This window comes from Canis aureus, chromosome 1 (assembly GCF_053574225.1).
Source record: "Canis aureus isolate CA01 chromosome 1, VMU_Caureus_v.1.0, whole genome shotgun sequence".
Classification (NCBI taxonomy): Eukaryota; Metazoa; Chordata; class Mammalia; order Carnivora; family Canidae; genus Canis; species Canis aureus.
In genome coordinates this window covers 60,870,773-60,892,630 of record NC_135611.1, presented here as the reverse complement: position 1 = coordinate 60,892,630, position 21,858 = coordinate 60,870,773, and the positions used below count along the sequence as shown (strand labels likewise).

The 21,858-nt window shown below is 33.4% G+C and overlaps 1 protein-coding gene across 13 annotated transcripts in view; it reads left to right on the top strand.

Annotated features, from left to right (window-relative positions):
- LOC144316026 (uncharacterized) overlaps window positions 1–21,858 on the top strand; it is a 524,958-nt gene that overhangs the window by 276,515 nt on the left and 226,585 nt on the right. Inside the window, exon 4 of one of the 13 annotated variants that reach the window (XR_013381822.1) lies at window positions 11,607–11,783. The exons of the other annotated variants lie outside the window; for them this stretch is intronic. The gene's annotated coding sequence lies outside the window, so the exon portion shown is untranslated. Of the gene's footprint in view, window positions 1–11,606; window positions 11,784–21,858 lie in introns of those variants that run through there. 13 annotated transcript variants of the gene reach the window in all.

The window sequence follows — 21,858 nt, the reverse complement described above, 5'->3', positions numbered from 1 at the left end:
CATCCCAGGAGTAAATCTTACTTGGTCATGATGTAAAATCTTTTCAATGTACTCTAGAATCTTATTTGCTAATATTTTGTTGAGAAATTTACATCTATGTTCATCAGGATTATAGGTCTATAGTTTTCTTGTGGCATCTTTATCTTTTTGGGGATCAATGTAATGATAGCTTTGTACAGTGAGTTTGGAAGTGTTTCATCAGGGCAGCCCAAGTGGCGCAGCGGTTTAGCGCTGCCTGCAGCCCAGGGCGTGATCGTGGAGACCCTGGATCGAGTCCCACATCAGGCTCTCTGTATGATGCATGCTTCTGCCTCTGCCTGTGTCTCTGCCTCTCTCTCTCTCTCTCTCTCTCTCTCTCTGTCTCTATGAATAAATAAATTAAAAAAAATCTTTAAAAAAAGGAAGTGTTTCATCATCATCCATATTTTAGAAGAGTTTGAGGAGCATCAGTATTAATTCTTCTTTAAATTTTTAATAGAATTCTCCAGCGAAGGCACCTGGTCTCAGAGTTTTCTTTATCAGTAGTTTTTTTTATTACTAATTCAGTCTCTTTTCTTGTTATCAATCTGTTTGTATTTTTAATTTCTTCCTGATTTAGTCTTGGTATGTTTTGTTTTGTTTTGCTTTGTTTTACAAATGTATTCATTTTTTCTAGGTTATGTAATTTGTTGGTGTTTAATTGTTCCTAGTAATCTCTTATTATTTTGTGCATTTCTGTAGTATCAATTGTAATGTCTCTTGTTTCATTTCTAATTTTATTTGAGTAGTCATCTGTCTTTTTTTCTTAGTCTAGCTAAAGATGTCAGTTTTGTTTATCTTAAAAAAAAACAGTTCATAGTTTTTTTGACCCTTTCTATCATTTTTCTGGTCTCTATTTCATTTATTTTCACTCTGATCTTTGTTATTCTCTTCCTTTTGCTAACTTTGGACTAAATTTGTTCTTCTTTTTCTAGTTTCTTGAGTTATAAAGTTAGGTTGTTTATTTGAGTTCTTAATTTCTTAAAATATTCATTGCTATAAGCTTTCCTCTCAAAACTGCTTTAGCTGTGTCCCACAATACTTACATTTCCATTTTTATTTGTTTTAAGATAATTTTTAAAATTTCCCTTTTGATTCCTTCTTTAACCCAGTGTTCAGAAGTATGTTGTTTAGTTTCCACATATTTGTAGATCTTATCACTTTACTTTTGTTTTTAATTTATAGTTTCATGCCTATGAAGATAGTTGATATGGTTTCAGTCTTCTTAAATTTGCTAAGATCTGCTTTGTTGTCTATTATTTGATGTATCCTGGAAGATGTTTCATGTGTACTTGAGATATTTGTGTGTTTTGTTACTGTTGGATGGAATGTTCTCTATATATATACGAAATCCATTTGTTCGAAAGTATGGTTCAATTCCAGCATTTCCTTGTTGATCTCTGTCCACATGATTTATCCATTATCTATAATTATTGTACTGTTGTCTATTTCTCCCTTAAGATCTGTCATTGTTTATTCAATATATTTTGGTGGTTGGGTGTTGGAAGCATATATATTTACACTATTTATATCTTCTTCATGTACTAACCCTTTATCATTTTATTTTATTTTTTATTTTTTTAAATATTTTATTTATTCATGAGAAACACAGAGAGAGACAGAGACAGAGGCACACAGGCAGAGGGAGAAGCAGGATCCAGACGTGGGACTCGATCCCGGGTCTCCAGGATCATGCCCTGGGCTGAAGGCAGTGCTGAACTACTGAGCCACCCGGGCTGCCCCTTTATCATTTTATAATGACTTTATCTCTTTTTACCCTTCTTGACTTGAAGTCAGTATTGTTAGATATAAGATGGCTAGTGCTGCTTTCCTTTGGCTTTTTTTCTTGGAGTATTATCTTTCATCCTTTCACACACTGGTGTGAGAGATCCAGCACCACAAGGTGTGCACGCTGAGTCCACCTGGTGAGGGTGGCCCAGGTGCGTGAGCTGCAAGTGTGGGACCCAGGAAATTTAACAAAAATCCCCTACCCCTGGACAAGCAGAGCAGGACTGATTCCATTTTGTGCTACACCCGCCACCTCCCGTATGACCCCCACATGACCTGCTTATTGCTTAAGGCGCTGCCCCTTGGTGTGCCTTTACAGTTGTGTCTCCTGCAGATCCAGTGAGTCTTTTTTTTTTTTTAATATTTCTAGCCACTCTCTGCCTTTTCATTTTTGAATTTCATCCATTGTAATTGAGGGTGATTAGTGGAATGTAAGGATTTACTGTTGCCATTTTATCTTTTGCCTTCTGTTTTTTTTTTGTCTCTCCATTGTTTCTTTTGCCTTTTGCTTCTTTCTACCTTTCTAAGTTAGTGGCTTTCCATGGTGATTTGCTCCTTTTCTATGTTTCATGTCTTTCATGTCTCTCCTCTAGATTTTTACTTTGCAGCTACAGTGGGGTTCATAAACATTTCATAGCTCAAAATTATTCTTTCTCTGATAGCAATTTGTCTTTATCTACCATTCTTTTACTCTTCCTCTTTTTATATTTTTAATATCACATATTATCTCTTTTTATGCTGCAATTTTGTTACTGAATTGTAGTAGCTATGTTATTTTTCCCCTATGGCTGCCTTTAAGAGTCTTTCTTTAACTTTTGGCAGTTTTAATAGAATGTGTCCTGGAGACAGTCTTTTACATTGAGATAATATGCTGTCTTTAAGCTTTGTGGACTTTTGTGTCTAGTTCATTTTCCAGGCTCAGGAAGTTCTCAGCTATTATTTCTACAAATAAACTTTGCCCCCTTCTCCCTCTTTTCTCTTTCTGAAATACCCACTATTCTTATGTTGGCTTTTCAAATGATGTCTGAAAGCTATTGTAGCATTTCATCACTTTTTAGAAATCTGAGTTCTGTCTCCAGTTAAATTATTTCTAGGTTCTTTTTTTTCTCCATGCAGTGCACATGTTTCTAGATTCTTATCTTCCAATTTGCTAATTCTCTCTTCTATCTAATCTCCTCTATTTCTAATGCATTTTAATGCATTCGTCATCTTATTTATTGAGTTCTTCAGCTCCAGAATTTGTTTGGTTCTTTTTTTAATTTTAATATCTTTGGTAAAGTACTTCTTCTGTTTGTTAATTTTATTTTGAGATCATTGATTGTATTGCTCTTGTGAGCTTTCTTATAGCTTGTTGAATTTCTTTATAACAGCTACTTTGAAATTTTTATCAGTTAGGTAGCAATATTCAGTGTCTTTGAGTTTGGTTCCTGGAAAATTGTCACTTTCTTGTGATACTGTCTTACCATGATTTCTTATGTTTGATGAACGGTGCCTCTGCCACTGTATTTGAAGCAGTGACAACTTTTTCAGGTAGGCAAGGTTTGATTCTAACAGTTCAACAGGTTGATAATTACGAGCCTTCCTTTTGTTTCCCAGAAGGTGGCACTACTATTAGTTTTTGGTTTCTCTTCTCAGTTGACTCTTGCTAAGGTTGGAGAGCATGTGCATTAAAAAAGCTGCTGGGGGTTTGGGGGATAGGTGACAGTAGAGTGGAAGAAGATATATACTAAACACTTGGAGCTTTGGGTGTGTCCATGCCTTATAAGCAGATCTTATTGGGGCGGGGTCCTAGAAGTCCATAGATGGTCCTCTCACTAAAATCCCTGGGCAGATAGCAGGAGACATTTTTTTTTTCAGTTCTCTTTGCCTACTTTCCTTTCCTTTCCTATAATACAGTCTCAGAAAGAGCAATGGGTCCTTCTAGCTGCAGAATGTGGGCCAGACAAACCCCCATGCATTGCCTTCACCCTCTATCTACTTGTAAGAAAGGTTGCACTGTTATATTGCTGGGTATTCGGCTGTCTTCTCTACTAGCACTGCCTCTGCTGCTACCAGCTCTGCTGCCACTCCCCCTTGCTCTACACACTTCTCCACAGTCCAGACCACTCACTTTTGGGTACACGATTGGATAGATCTCTTGTGTGTCCTGGTATGCTGTGCAGATGTGCTTTTTTTAAGCTATCGATGGCCATATAGTTGTAAATTGAAGGAGAAAGACTAAAGGAATGACTTATGTCTTCATGATCCTAGCATCACTTCCCCTTGTTTTTGGAAGAGATAGACTATTTTTACAAAATTGGGAATGGTCAACTATCCTCTTTTCTGTTTTAGCTCAAGGACCAGTGGGTAGCTATCTCCCATATATGAAAGTTACTGAGCTAATGTGCTGGACTTTTCCAGGACATAGAGAAAAGAACTGAGAACATATAAAAAAGGTGAGACAAGAAGTACAGAAGAAACAAGGCAAAGTTATATGAATTTTATGTGCTTCCGGAAAATAATGGGATAGATTGGGGTTAAACAAAGTGATAATTAAGTTTTAAAATGAAGAAGACTGAGTCTTAAAAACTAGAATGGCACTTTTAATTACTGAAAGTGACGGACAAAAAAGTATGGAATCAGATTGAGCTGCCACTAAAGATGACTACCATTCAGCAGAAAAGAGTGAGGGATAGATAACAGATCAAAGTTGGTAGAAGTTACTGGAAAAATAAAATTGTTCCATGTCTGTAAGTTGATTGACATCAAGTTGAAGTATTTTGAAAATGGCTATAGTGGAATAATTTATACCATGGGATTCAATAAATACAATGAAGTATGGCTTTTCTCTCCACTTCAGGGAGCCAGTTGGTAAACATTTACCAGCTGTCCCTTCCCCCTAGGCCAGTTGTTAAAATATTTATTAACACATAATAGAAACTGTTGTTATTTCTATTTTACAAATAAGAATATTGATACATAGAGGGATTAAGTAAGTTTTCCAAAGATTGAAAACTAAAACAACATGGCAGATGTGGAATCAATCCATGTGGTCTGCTATTTTGCTTAAGAAATTTTAAAAAGATCCAGTCAAAGTAGACATTAGCAGACTCATTCCAGAAGACCCTGTCTTTCCATTTCCTATGGATAACAGTTATTTCCACAACATGATGAAAGCCTTTCTGCCACTTAGACTAAAATTCTGCCAGAAAGGTAGTTGTTTCATTCCATGGTGAGCTGTTTAACACAGAACTGTATTCTCACTGTCAGAGTTCAGGGCATCATCTGCTCTTTACTGAATGATAACACCTTCCTCTAGGTCTATTCTTCAAATCCATTCTTTTTCCTGACCATTCAGAACACAAATCTGATTATGTTTATGGTGTTTAAATGCTTTAAAAGAAAAATAAATAAATGCTTTAAAATATTTTCCATTGTTTTCTGGATCAAGATCAAGTTTTCTGATCATTGGTATTTGAGTCCTGTTTAATGTTCCTCTTTATCTCTTACAGTTCTACATATTATTCTGTATTTTGAGCTACGTATAATTCTTCTAATGTCTCTTTCTGCCTCTGTACCTCTTACTATCCCTCATGTTTTAGTGTTCTAGCACCTTTTTGGGGTCTAGCAGTTCTTCAGCCTTCCTAATTTATTAGGCAGCACAGGAATTAGGATCATATGAACATTTTCTGCATATTAAAAATATAGGGGATCCCTGGGTGGCGCAGCGGTTTAGCGTCTGCCTTTGGCCCAGGGCGCGATCCTGGAGACCCGGGATCGAATCCCACGTCGGGCTCCCGGTGCATGGAGCCTGCTTCTCCCTCTGCCTGTGTCTCTGCCCCTCTCTCTCTCTCTCTGTGACTATCATAAATAAATAAAAAATTAAAAAAAAATAAAAAATAAAAAAAAAAATATAGTTTAACAGGTATTACATATTTTGTGTATATATCATATATTCATATAAATATAAAGTCCTTCTATTGTATAATAATGTGATGATTTGATAAATAGTTGCTAACATTTTTTAAAATTCATAAGTATTGATTCCTGCTTAATTTGCATTTCTATATACTTGGTCCTTTTTCCCTCTTTCTATCAACCTTCTACCCCGATAAATTAAATTTTAGACAAATGTGAAACATGAGATACTAGGTTAAAATTATTTCCTACCTCTATTTCCTGTGACTGCTTTTCATTTTTAATACTGCAGCTACAGAAAAATGGACCTTTGAGACTGAGGTCTATTTTAGCATTCCAATGTGACTGACACTATTGTTCAGCAAATATCTGTGGAATCAAATAAAAGACTGAAACTCCCATTCAGTCAGCTGGAAAATTGTGTTGCCTTCTTCAGTTCCTTTAGGTTTTTAGACTGTTGTCTAAAATGTCCAGGTATTTAAATACTGATATCTTAATAAATCGATGAAAGGATACTAAAAACAGTTAATAAAAAACTTCCATAGGAGGTATGTACATGGTAGAAAAACATCTAATCAAAGTAAAAGCAGTACATCCATAATCACTCCAATGTGGTCATATTTACCAGTGAGAGAGGGGATGTTTTGAGAAAAGGACTTGAAAAAATGGACAAAAATGGACAAGCACATGTGCATCTTCATTTTACTTGGGTCATCGGAGTATCAGGGATTGTCATTTGCTTGGCGCTTTTTAAGAGCAGATATATTTACCTGTTGTCACCTATAAATAACCAAAATACAGGATTTTAGTTACAAAAATACTATTTGTAATTAGAGGAAAGGAGACAACATGAAAAAATTGGAAGACTGATTACTCAGATTATTACCCAATGCAATTTATATTAGATCAAAATTAACAATAACTTAAGCCTTTAACTCTACTGCAAAGAACTTAGCTTTAGAACTGTGGAATATTAAGATGTTAAAGGATCTTTAAGTAATTTATTACTTCTTACCTCATGATGGAAAATATGAGTTTTGAGGACAGGGAACAGGCATGTGGAGCTTAATATTAGGAAAGAAAAAATGAAAAAAAAAAAAAAAAAAAGAAACAAAACCCCCCAAAATAAAACCTTCTTAAGAATGGTGGCAAGATTTTTGCCAGCAATACTCAGCCTGAAGGACAATTTCTTCCCCTAAATTCAAGGTCTTTAATATTCTTTTCATTTAACTTGCAGAACAAAAGATATTTGAAAAAGTTATTTAAAGACTGAAAGGATTTTACAGAACACATTTGAATCTAAGGTGAATTTTGCATATCTTGAGATTTTAACTTGCCACTAGTGAAATAGCAAAATAGGAAAAGAACAGCTCAAGCCATAAAATACAGTTGATCAAAAACTATATTCAAGGTATAAAGTCTTCATATTATAAGGAATAGATATGAAGCAATTTCAGAGAGTCTTTACAATTAGCATATCATTTCTGGTATTACCATAGAGCAGTTTGGTCCAGAATAGAAAGGAGAAATAGGTACAAAGGATTAGAGAGGGAAAGCAGGATAAGCACAAATAAAGAAAAGGATCCTGATTATCCCTGAATTAGGAAACTGGTAAATTCTATTAGTAAAAATTCACACATATTTATTTAGATTTTTATATATGTACACACAGATAAGCATGTACCTGTGTGTGCATGTGTGTATGTAGAGAGAGACAATCCTATGTCTATGTCTAGAGACTTGTTCTAACATCTATTCCCTCTGTTGCCAGCATAACATTAAACCCTGCTAATTTTAGGACAATTTGCTTATGTCTATAGTCTGTGAAAAAAGATGATTTAAGGTTGAACCAAGACTGTAATGGGGGTATAATTTCAAAGAGAATACATTTGAGGTACTTAAGATATGTAATCAGTAGAATTGAGTGACTGATTCAGTGTGGATGCTTATAAAGTCCACATGACTTCCATTTTCCATGTTTTAGAAGCAGATGGCTCAGTAGATATTTTGTTCCACATATTTACAATGTGCCATTTTGAAATCATAGTGAAACAGATCCCAGTGAATAGGCAATGAGCATATCATTCTGTATAGGATGGATGGATGTCTGTCTTTAATTATAGCCTCAAGTTCTAGGATTGCTCTAAAATGACACCTTTATAAAATCATTAGTGAGAAAGACAGTGTGTTGCAGAATGGACTCTATCTACTCTTAATTTTCTTCTGTAAAAGTTCTGAGTCTTAAATTTACTTCTTAAAATTCTGAATACCAGAAATCATAGGATTTACACGGAACACTGAAGTATAGAAGTACCCCACATTTTTCTTTGGTTGCCCAACAATTAATAACAATCTATTTTAAGACAATTTAATCCCTTCTACTTAAATATACTATGATATATATATAGGGTAAAGTACTGGCTGGGTGAAGAAATTGCCATAGAAAATTACCTTATTATAAGTAATTACCTTACTTAAACAAATACTTGATTATTTACCCTGTGTTTACAGCACTACTTGTATGAGACAAGGACAAATCGATTTATCAATATAAAAATAAGTTTGTATCCTATACTTGTGAGATTCATCTATTTATTTTTCTTATAGGAAAAAATCCTAATAAAATGGGAAATTGTTATTTTGTATTAAAATGGTAAACATTTAATGAGATAAATTTTATTAGAAGTGTGAGAAAGAAAACTTTATGGCTTAGATTTAGTTCCCCAAATATTTCCTTCCTAATTGCCCCCAAATAAAGCCAATGAAAAAGGTAGTAAAAAGGTTATGAGATATTTTTCAGCAGCAGAAAATTTCAGACAACCCCAACTTTGATCTAGGAAACATATGTATAAAATAGCACATCCCACTCTTAAGAAATGAAGTCCTTGTTAATAGCCTGGAAGATCACAAATATTTTAAGCCTCTAATTTAACTAAAGGAATTTGATAAAGATTATATTAATAATAATAAAGAAAGCGAAGAATGCCACGGGACTAAATTGCAATACTGTCCCCAGATGACCTAGTTTATATTTCCCTTGGTTATAAATATGTATAATTTAATTTCTAGCTTCCTAGAGCCTATCTTTTGTTCAGTTCTATCTCTTCTATGACACATTTTCTCTTTTCTTCAGCCCTCATTTATTTCTTTCTGTAAAACCGTACAATAAATTTTTTAATGATACACTACCTGTCTTTTTCAGTCTGTTTGGTTTCAGTGTTTTGGTTGGTTTTGTTCTTGTTTTTCCCAACCAGAAACAATGAAATCATATATGTTTCTCCTCCCCAGGGGCTCATCAGAGTATTGAACAAAAAATAGGTACTCAGTAAATCCTGGGTTGATTGAGTTGATTATCACTCAAATATTAAAGATTCATCAGAACTAATTGTTTCCTGATGCTAATATATCACTGTCTGATAACACAGAATAATGTAAAGTTAGAATAGAGGATTTCTAAAATAAAAATTTACCAGATATTCATATATTAAAAAAAGAAATGCTAAACAGAAAAATAACTTTCAAGGAGCACAGCAGGTGTTAGATAACCTGGAGAATTGACAATAGCAGTAAAAAGAAGAAGAAGAAGAAGAAGAAGGAGAAGGAGAAGGAGAAGAAGAAGAAGAAGAAGAAGAAGAAGAAGAAGAAGAAGAAGAAGAAGAAACATAACTAATAAGAAAAGCAAAAGATGTCTCTATAGGATATGTCCATTTTCAGATTAACAGATTAAGTTCTTCAGAATAGCACTCTCAATAATCATTTTCTGTGGAAAATAAGCAGTTGTGAGCTGAGTCACATTTGCATACCCATGTGATTTTGTATAGTTTACATCTGTCTCCATAGACTGGATAATTTGTTTAATCAGTTTAAAATTTAAGACTTTATTGTAGCCACTTTAGGGATTCTTAAATAGTCTGATAAGACTACTTACCATCACTCATACATTTTTCCAGTTAGTCACTAAATACCTTGGTTATTCTTTTCCTTTGAACAATCTTTGTTACCATGCATTTCTCCCTTCCCAAGCCTTAATCATGGCTAAGACTTCTTTCCTAGTAAGTTTGAATCAGTGCCACTTCCTTTGAGCCTCTGTTACATATTTTTTGCTACCTGCAGTATTGCCCAATTAATCTGCTTAAAATAGCACTATCATCCTGTTAGCAAGACCCCCAAATCCCATCGTATATAGATATATAGACCTTATGTTGATTGTTTCTCACCTATTGCAGTGCCTTCTTGTACTTTGGATTGACTTGCAAAGATCTTGATAACATAGTATTTCCTGACTGCTCTAACTTTATTTTTTACTGTCCCAATGTAATATACTATGAACATTTCATGACTCTCCCCACCTCTGTGAATTTACTCAAATACTATTTTTTATATGTAGATTGTTCTTTAGGGTCCATTTTAATTTTGTGATGCTGGTTATGCCTATATTAGCTTTCAGTGATCTTTAACTACTGTAAATAATGGCCGTAGTTATATCTAACAGACACAATTGTATATTTATTTGTTGACTTATGGTACTTATGGTTTTGTACATTTTTGCTGTTTAATCATATTATCTATCTAGACTATATTTTTCAAAGATAAAGATATTTTCTTATTCTTGTTAAAATAGTGCTGGTCACATATGTTTAATATATGTGAGCTAAATTATATCCATCTTCATATTGTTCAGCATTGAGGCATTTGATTTCACCTCTTGTGTATACCACTGAGGCAGGCATTATACAGTAATTTATTCTCCCAAACTCTATACTTCTATAGCTAACAGAAATCTATTGCACCTACTGGCAGATTGGATAACATAAAGTTTCCCTTCTAATATCAAGTAATATAAAAAATGAAATAACTCAATAAAATTTCTCACTACAAAAATACTAAAAATCCATATTTAAAGCCAGTTAAATACACAGCTAGGTGTCAAAAGGATAGGATTCATAAAGACATATCTGAGAAAGGACCAGTGTCCAGGATTTTAAATGAACTCCTACGACTCAATGATAAAATGACAAACAATCTAGTAAAAAATAAATGAGCAGTAGAATTGAACACTTTACATGCAAATGGCCATTAAGCACATGAAAAACTGATAAGTATCATTAGTCATCAGAAAAGTAAAAATTATAATTTTTGGGGGTGGGGAGGAGGAGCAGCTCACTCTTTATTAATGGAAGGCACTGGGTCACTTGGAGCTAGTGTACTTGGTGATGGCCTTGGTGCCCTCAGATATAGCATGCTTGGCCAGCTCTCTGGGCAGCAGCAGATGCACCGCTGTCTGGACCTCCCCAGATGTCAGTGTGGTCCGGCCTGAGTACTGGGCCAGCAGGGCAGCCTCGCCAGCCAGCCATTCAAACACACCGTTCACAAATGAGTTCATGATACTCATGGCCTTGGAAGAGATGCCGATGTCAGGGTGCACCTGAGATATTGCTATACGATTATCAAAATGACTGAAATTGAAAATACTTTTAATACTAAATATTGGTGAAGATATAAAGCATATTCTTATGGTGAGAATACAGTATATGTAACTACTTAAAAGCTCTTGCAGACTATTATAAAATTAAAAATACCCTATTCTATTTCCTAGTTATACCAACCTTGGGAGCTTACCTAAAAATTGAAAATTGTTTCTCCAAAAGATGTGTATATGAATGTTTATAGTAGCTTTAGTTATAATATCCAAAACTATATTTAAAAAAGTCCTGGTCCACCTCAACATGAGACTGGATAAACATATAGTAGTAGATTCATAAAATAGAAAACTACTCAGCAATAAAATAAAACAAATTCCCAATACATGCAACAGCATGGATAAATCTCAATAACATACTGAATAAAAGAAACTTTATACAAAAGACCAAATATAATAAAAAATCCACTTTATGATATTTCAGAACAAATATAGTCTATTTTGAAAGAAAAAAAGAAGAAAAAGTGATTGACTTTGGAGGTGGAGATGGAGGCAAGTATTGACTGCAAAGAAGAATGAAAATCCTTTCTATGCAGATGTTTGTTTGTATTTTGATAACAATGCATTGCATAGATACATGCATTTGTTAAAATTCAATGAATATACAGTTAAAATTTGTGAAATTTATTGTATGTAAACTTTATAATTAAAATAAAACTATAAACAAATATTGAACTTTATTTAATGGTATGTATGCTGATATATTTAAGGAATAAATATGTCAACATATTTATGATATTTCAATAGAAATGTCAACAGTTAAGTTTTAAATTAAAAATAAGAGGTCTAAGGAAGGGACAAGATGGCAGAAGAGTAGGGTCCCCAAGTCACCTGTCCCCACCAAATTACCTAGATAGCTTTCAAATCATCCTGAAAACCGACGAATTCAGCCTGAGATTTAAAGAGAGAACAGCTGGAATACTACAGTGAAAAATAAGAGGTCTGATGGATGGTGAAATGATTAGATATATGACAAAACAAGCCTAGCAAATTGTTAATTGGTATGATATAGACAGTGGGTACATGAATGTTAACTGTAAACTTCTTTTAAATTTAGCCTATTATATTAATATGCCATGGAGATCAAACATGAATCTAAAGCACCAAATCAAAGAAGTAAGAATGTAAATGTAAATCTGGTGCCTATCCTGAAAGAATCTGCTAAAACTGGGAACTTGGGGTTTTCATTTTATAAGTGAGAAGATGGGGCAGAAGAAAAAACTCTTAAAAATATACAAGAGGTGGGGGGGTGGTAAAGGAGAACACATGCTACAGTGTCAGTGATAATATGAACTAAAAAAAAAAAGTAAAAAAGTAAGGTTGCACAGGGGACTGGTGAGAAAAATAAAATGCTTTGACATTCATTATGTGACGGAAGAAGAATTCCTGGAAATTCAAAGTAACAAACTGACTCTCTAATAGGACTGAGGTTCAAATTTATACTACTTAAGTCATCTGAAACCCATACAGATATTAATGAAAGACCAATGGAGTTAAAGCAAGACTTTGTTTAAGGACATCCAGCTGGAATTAAAAAAAAAAAAAGTTTCAGGCACTGATGTATTACTGAGATTGGTAAACAATAGGATGATGAAAAGTACCCAGTCAAGACACAGGAAATGGTAGAACTCAGAGATCTAGAAGAATGAACCTAGCATTTGTGACTATTTTACCCTGAGGTAGGAGGACAAAAGTTGAGTTTTATGGTTTGGCAATGGTAACATTTCTCCAAAATATCTTGTGCCTTAGGTTTCATCCCCATGGACTGCACAAGTAAATAACATCTTGTGTAAAATGCAGCTTAGCTTCATGTCATCTGAATGAGCCAGAAGGTCTCAATTCCAGAAAAATATTGAGGTACTATGAAAAGATAGTGTTTCCAGGGACCTGTAAAATCAAATGAAAATGTCTGGATAAAAATAACATCATTTTAAGACTCAATTTTTTTAAATTAAAAAAACCCAAAGTTGATGAGAAATAACCAGGTACCCAGATTTTTTGTTTGTTTTCAAATTACTTATTTCTGGTTTCCAGCTAGGATTTATAAAACTAAGAAAAAGTATCACCTTAACTCTAACTACAAGAGAAGGTTGATAATAATCTACAAGTTCATGATTTTTCTTAAATCCATCAAACGACAAAGTTTGCAGGGCAAACAACTAGGCTGAAATCTAAGTAGAGATAGAACATGTCACTTAATGACAGAGTTTGGAAAAAAAAGACATTAATTGTGACACAAGTGGATAACAAAATTCAGCTAAACTTTTTAGTGAATTACTGATGGCCAAGTCTAGAATAGCATGAGAGTATAGAATTCCCTGGAGTCAAAGATACAGAGTGTTTAATAGTGGTTTACAGATTTTTCTCTATGGCCCTGCACCAGCTGCTCACAAGGGTGGGATTGGAGAAAGCTTCCTTTGATGAGCCGACCAGGAGAAAGGAATCAGCTCCTGCTGTGGGAGAGGCAGGAAGCAGTCAGTGTGACAGCCTTGACCTTAAGGAACAAAGTCTTTGGTGACTAAGGAGGATCAGTTAGACCTTGTTGTCTCAGATCACCAATGAAGACATTACTAGTTAAAGAAGAGAATAGAAAGATGAAGAGAGAAGAGAAAGAAGAAACCATCTTGGGCCCAGACAATTAGAAATCTTTTTTAAAAAATGTAATTTCATTTTATTTATTTTCTTTTCTTAAGTTCTATTTTATTTAAATTAAGTTAATTAGCATATAGTGGTGAATTATTAATTTCAGAGGTAGAGTTCAGGGTTTCATCAGTTGCATATAATACCCAGGGCTCATTACATCATGTGCCCTCCTTAATGCTAAAATTAACAAGGCAGGAAACAACAAATGGTGAGGATGTGGAGAAAGGGGAACTCAATTAGAAATCTTTTAATCTTAGGGGCAAGGCAGGTACATAGAAAACCCTCAATTGAGACCCAGGGATATAGGACCTGCATAAGTCTGAAGCTATATCAGGAAAACAAAGGAGTCACCCTGCACCTTACCAAGCACCAGGTAACAGACAACAGCAGTCTGTCTCTGGGAGAGGTGCTGGAACATGGTGAGACCCTCTCTGAGGATCAATAAGTCACAGAGGACTAAAGTTGAAAGTGGAGCAGAAAATATTTTATTCTTTAATTGTAACTCTTTAGAAAAATAAATAGTATTTATTTCAGTCTTTACTGTTCACTTGATTTTGGTGTTCAATAAAAAAATTATGAAACATACACAAAAACAAATGAAAATATTCCACCACGAGAGAGTCAAAAGAACCTGACAAAAAGATTAACCATGTGTTGAAACTGTGAGTCAGGGAATTAGATTAACTATGATGGATATGTTGAAAGTTCTAGTGGAAGAGGTGAATAACATGCATGAATAGATGTGACATTTCAACAGAGATAGGTACCATAAGATAGGGTCAAATAAAAATCTAGAATTAAAGTCATATGGTAACAGAGCATATAAGCCTATAAGATAAAGCAATATAATTTGCAAAATGAATCAAAGTGAGAAAAAAATAATGACAAAAACAAATTGAGCACCAAGACCCATGGGACATTCTCAAGTATTCTATTAGACACTTATTTAATAGGAATTCTAGAAGGAGAAGAGAATGTAAGACAAAAATGAAAAACGAAAATCTCACTACAGACCAAAAATTTCAGAGAATCTTAAGCAAGATAATTTCACACAATCCCTCTTGTCCTCCCTCACCCCAGGACAAGGGAAAGAAAAGAAACACACACACACACAAACATATGTGCGCAACTCTTATATTTCCATAACTTAAAACCACCTAAAAAAAGTCATGAAGACAGGCAAAGAATAAAAAGATGCATTACATATGAAATAACAAAAATAAGAATTATAGCAGATGTCTCACCTGAAGTCAAGGGAGTAACTTTGAGTGCTAAATAAAAAAGAAAAGAAAGGAGAAGAAAAGGGGCAGCCTGGGTGGCTCAGTGGTTTAGTGCCACCTTCAGCCTGGGGCGTGATCCTGGAGACCCGGGATCGAGTTCCACGTCAGGCTCCCTGCATGGGCTCCTCTGCTGTGTCTCTGCCTCTCTCTCTCTCTCTCTCTCGAATAAATAAATAAAATCTTTTAAAAAAAGGAAAGGAAATCTTGTCAATTCAGAACTTTATACCCAGAGAAAAAATGAGAAAGACCTTTTTAGACAAATAAAGAAGTGAAGGAATTAACTACTAACTTGTACTAAGAGAACTATTAAAGGAAGTTCTTTAGGCATATGGAATATGATACCAGAAAAAAATATATATATACACAAAAAAGAGCTCCAGAAATGGTGAAATTAAGGTAAATAACCAAAGTCCTTGTTTTTAACTTTACTTTTGATCACTTTAAAGAAAAATTGTCTAACTCAACGAATATCACTATTATCCTATGGAGATGAAAAGTAAAATGAATATTTATTATGAAAAACTTATGGCCATAAATTCAATAATTTAGTGAAATGGTCAAATTTTTTTAAATACGTCAAAGACACCAGACATTATTCAAGGCAGAATAACTAACCTAATAATTTATAACTGCTATATAATTATTACAGAATTTGAAGTCAGAGTAAAAAATACATAAAATATATATATACATATATATAAAATATTTATCTTATATATTAATGAATAATGATAATTGGTATATAAAAATAAGTCTTGTAGTGTAATGAAATCATAAATACTGAAGCAGTATTCCAACAAAATGGGTGCAAGACTTTATGCTGAAAACTAAATAAATTGAAAAATATATGGTGTTCAGAGATTAGAAGATACAATATTGCTAATATTGTCAATTCTCCCTTCATTAGTCTGTAGAATCAATGTTATCTCCATCAAAGTATTAATTGGGCTTTGGTAGAAATTTCCAAGAACGAATTTTCTGGACTCACATTATTTGATTTTATAATTTACTCTAATACTACAATATTTAAGACAGTGTGTTATTAGTGAAAGTTAGAAAAAGCATATCAATGAGACAGAACAGAGTTTTAAAAATGCACTCAAATGCTTACATGGTCAATTTATTTTGGGCAAGTACTAAAACAAGTCAATGCAGAAAGTATAGTCTTTTTAACAAATGTTGCTGTACCAATTGCAAAACCATATATACCAAAAAGAACCTAATTCAAGACTTTTCTCCATTTACAAAAATAATCACCAAATCCATCATAGATTTCAGTGTAAAACTTAAAACTATAAAATTTCTGGAAAATAACGCAGGAGAAAATATTTGTGATTATGTCAAAGATTTTTCATTATATCACAAAATACATGATCCATAAAAGAAAAAAGGGATATATTGTAGTTTATAATAATTAATGACCTTACACTGTTTGAAAAGGGAATAAGATTGGAAAGACAGTTATGGACTGAGAAAAATATTTGTAATGTATATATTCCATAAAGTACTTGTACCCGGAATACATTTTTTTAAAAAAAGATCTCAAATAAAGAACTCTCAAAATTCAATAATAAGAGGTAGCAAACTTAATTAAAGATGGGCAAAGGATTTAAACATACTTCACTGAAGAAGTATTGGAAACAAACATATAAGTCAAAAACAGAAGAAGCTCAACAGCTCAAGGAAATGCACTTCACCTGTATCAGAACAATTAAACAAATGACCAAAAATATCAAAGTATGTTTATCATGAAGACTAAAAGTACAACATTGTAAATACAAGATTATAATTACTAATAGCATAATGATATCAATAACTATGAATTTAGATGTTAAAAACATCCTTATAAAGAGTTGGGGAAGATATTATAATAGAAAGAAACTAAGCATATTAATGAAGAATTTTTTTTCTTTTCATCCAAGAGGCATTCCTGAAATATATTATGCTTTTATCTTTTACACATTTTTCAAGAAATGATTCTCTACTTCAAGAACTATGGGAAAATTGATCATTGATATAACCACTAACTCAGCTGATAATTGCATAAGCTCTTATGTTTATTTTTTGTATTCAATATAGTAGAGAAGACTGCCTCTTGATTATCATAAAGAAGGTTTTGAAAAAGATAGAACTAAATATATGTATATATATATGCACACATTCATCTACATATATATGTACATATATAATTACATATACATACATCATTAGGTGGGTATTATTTACATATCAGAAAACTAAAAAATGGTAAATTTACAGAATTATTCAATCATTCTTATGATCCATTTTTTAAAAGGATTTCTCTGAGAGAGTGTGCGCTTGCAAGTGGGTGGAGGGGCACAGAGAAAGGGAAAGAATCTCAAGCCGACTCCCTGCTGAGTACACAGCCCTATGTGAGTGGGGCTCATCTCAAAACTGTGATATCATGACCTGAGCCAAAATCAAAAGTCAGACACTTGACCAACTAAGCCACCCAGATGCCCCAATTATGATCCATTTTAAAAAACATTTTTATTATTCCAGATACTTCATAACCATTTGCAGGCAACACTTATTCCCACTGTCAGGCAATCGCTGATTTACTTTCTGTCTCTGTGGATTTGTCTTCTCTGAACATTTCATCCACATGGAATGATACAATATATGGTGTTTTCCACCTAGCTTCATGTATATAGAATGATGTTTCAGAGATTCATTCATGCTTTAGCATGTAATAACAAGTGTTGGCAAGTATGTAGAGAAACAGATACTTTCATACATTTCTAGTGGCAAAAAATAGATTTTGACAGTTTCTTAAAGCCTTAAAAACATAAAGTTACCATATGAACCAACAATTCCACTTCTATGTAGTCACTCTAGAGAATGTAAACATATGTCCCCACAAAGACTTGGATGTTGTACTTGAATATTCATAGCAGCAGCATTCATAACCAAAAGTTGGAAACAATCCAAATGCCTATCAAATGGTGAGTAGATAAGCAAAATATGGAATATTTATAAATGAAATACTACTCAACAACAAGATGAATATAGTTTCAAAACTGCTGCTACTATTCAGATCTTAAGTCAGTGGATTATGCATTATTTCAGTGATACTTATTCTGTAATGACAAGCTTCTATTTCTATAAATTATATAATTTAAAAATTTTATAGTTTTAAAATATTTAAAATTTTATAGCCCCATCAGAATAGTCAAAAGGCTTTGTCAATTAAGAAATGGAAAACTATAAGTTTAAATTATCATTAATTTTAGTGAGAAACCATGAACCAGAGAATCATTTAGACTTCTCTGTGAAAGGAAAATCCAAAGCTTGAAATTTCCCTAATTTCAGAAGATATAATAGAAATGATAGTTACTATAAAAGTCTGTTGCTCTTTATTTTGTACATGGTAATTCCATTAGCTGCTTTTCCAGAAGAGAGTTTCTTACACATTACTACACATCAGAATCTCTTGGGGGGTTTGTATAATTTCCAGAATCCTCCCCAGAGATTCTGATGAATGGGTCAGACATGGAGGCCAGCAAGTTGTGATGCTAATAATCAACACAGGTAATTCTAACTTACCCTGTCTGTGGTATGTGGGAGTCACTGTTCTCAATGAAAACAAAGCAAAGCAAAACAAAACGGCAGATACCAGCTTCTAGTGAAGACTAACAGAATTCCAAACATAAATGCAGTTTAATACATTCTAGATAAAGTATGAAGGAATGCTGATTACCTCCAAAGAGTTTCTAATTGTTTTTAAGCATTATATACATCATATGCTGGTAGAAGAAAAAGTACAGCATGGCAATACAGATTTATGAATTTTCTTCACAACAAGAGCTAATTACAGTTTTCCTTTTCCTGGAAAAAACACACTTACAGACAAAGCTTCATTTTTAAAAAGTGTTCTTTAATCAATGCAATCAGTCAAGTCAACAAATATTAATTGAATACCTGCTTTACATAAGAGTTTGTGGAGCATGATCAGAATAACATTTTCATAGATTTTAGGGGGTTTATAGTCAGTCTCTTTGTAGCTCATAGGCATTTAACCAAATAAATGTAACACTATCTAAATATAATTTCTCCTATGACTTGGAATAATGAACATTTATTGAGTACTCAGTATGTAACAGTGATCACTATATTTTGGCATTACATGCATTATAAGTTTAATTTTCAAAAAAATGATAATGTAGACATAATTTGATTGTAATTTTATATATGAGGAAAAAAGATCTCCAGATAGTAAATGGTGGAGTAAGATAGGCAACTAGGTTTCTCTAGCTTCAATGCTTGAAAGCACTCCTCTATTTAAGGAGATATTTCAAAATCCAAAAGAAATTTACATTATAGTCAATTATTTTTCATTGAAAGGATCAAGATATAATGGGGAAAGAAGAAAGATTTCCTAAAGCTAGAGTGTATGTACAGACAGTCCCTGACTTATGATGGTTTAATTTATGATTTTCTGACTTTATGATGATGTGAAAATGATATGCATTCAGTAAAAAAAAAAAACTTTACTTTGAATTATGAATTTTTATCTTTTCCCAATCTAGCAACATACAGTACAATACTGTTATGATATGGGGCAGTGTCAGTGACCCACACCTCTTAGTCACTCATGCAATCATGAGGATAAACAACTAATAAACTTAGAACCATTCTGTACACATACAACCATTCTATTTTTCACTTTCGGTGTAGTATTTATTAAGTTATATGTGATCATTTATTCAACACTTCATTATAAAACAGGCTTTGTGTTAGATAATTTTGCCCAGTTGTAGGCTAATGTGTTTTGAGCACCTTTATGATAGACTAGGCTGAGCTATGATGTAAGTTAGGAGTATTAAATGCATTTTTTACGTGATATTTTCAACTTATGGTTGGTTTATCAGGATATAACCCCATTATAAGTCAAGGAAGATTTGTACTTGAAATCACAATTTGGGAAATGTAGAAGACATTCAAAAAATAAATGATATGAGTAAAGATGTCCAGGAACACATTGGAGGTATTTGATGTGCTGGTTTATAGAATGTTTTGAGTAAGTTTAGGAGAAAAAGGGAATCAAGTAAAGTCTTGATTGCACTTTGAATGCTAGGCTAAGAAATCTGAAATACATATCTGAAATTGGATGTCATTTTTATTTTATCTTGGGGTATAAAATATTGTACTTAACAAATAATTACTAGCTGGTCCTCTGTTCTAGGCTCTATGCTAGTTCTTGGAGGCACAATGATTAAAAGATGGACACTATCACTATTCTCATGAAGCAGACATTATATGAATTTTATATAAGTAAATAAAATAATTATGAGATAATTATCATAAAGAAAACAAACAGTATTGAAATAGAAAATATAACTTAGAGCAGACGGAGAACAATACATGTGTTTTAGATTAGAGAGGACAGAAAAAGTGACATATAAGCTGAAATCTAGTGGATAAGAATAAATTTGTCATGCAGTGTGAGGAGATGTAGCATATAAGGAGATGGGAGGTTTTATAAAAACCATGTGGAAGGAAAGTCATTTGGAAATTGTAGACAGATAAAAACAATACCATGTAGCTGGAGCTTAATGAAAGAGATAAAGAGTGGTTCAAGTACAAGAATCAGTGAGGACCAGATCAGACCAGGTTTACGTCATGGTAGAGTTTCAAATGGATTTGGATGCATCAACTAGTTTTAAGTCAGATAAAGACATGGTTTCAGTTCTCTTGTTAATAGCATCTCTTTGCTTCTTTGTGGGGAATGGTTTGGGTAGAGGCAAGTGTGGAAGAAATAAGAAGAGTTAGGTCAATTCTAGGTATAGGATGATAGTGGCCTCGTTTAGTTTGATGGTAATGCAGGCCTTGAAGCACATGTTCCAAAACAGGTGCACCTGTGACACACAGGAAAGATACTTTTTTAGCAGTCAACCAAAGTTTACACTTAAATATCTGATCTTACATATATCTGACCTAACATTTAATACAGGCAACTAGAATTTCATTTAGTTACATAATACCTCATACCAGCCTCAGTGACTGTGTTAAGGGATTCTGTAGTTTAGACATTTGGGTACAAGTCTTGCCTCTCCACTAGCTGTGTGATCTTGGAAAATCACCTGAACTATTTTGGCTTTAGTATCCTCCAAAAAGAGTAATACATGATCTATGTGACAGATCTTTTATGAGAAATAAGTGGAATAATACCTATTTTTAGGAAGTACCTGTCATCTAGTAAGAGATTGGTAATTATTAGCTGAGGCTCAGCACTGTACATTGATGATAATAGAAGGAAAAATAAAATATTTTTCTTTTATGGATAAGATGATTATATATGCTTTCCTTCTGAGATTAATAGGGTGGTTAATAAAAAAAAAATTAGCAAAGTATGTGTCATGGTGCATGGCCTCAAATGGCTCTCTCATCCCATCCTGGGGAACTCCAGACTGATTGTCTGTATCTCATATATAAAGGGAGAAGACAACCATCTTCAAACCCAATTCCAAATCTCTGAGATGCCATTTCTGCTGCTGAGGTTGAGAGTTTATTTAATCATATTTTTCATGCTCTAATAAAATGTTTTACTTCTCGAAAAGATAGAAAAGAAAGCTCATTCTTATATGAGTAGTATAAGGCACAGAGGAGTCTTTGCCCTAGATTTGCAGTAATGCTTCCTAATTTCATCATAAATTGGTCTCTCCTCCCATAAAACAGAACCATCAAAGCTGGAGATAAGCCACATAATCTTCACTACTAAATAGAAAGAGT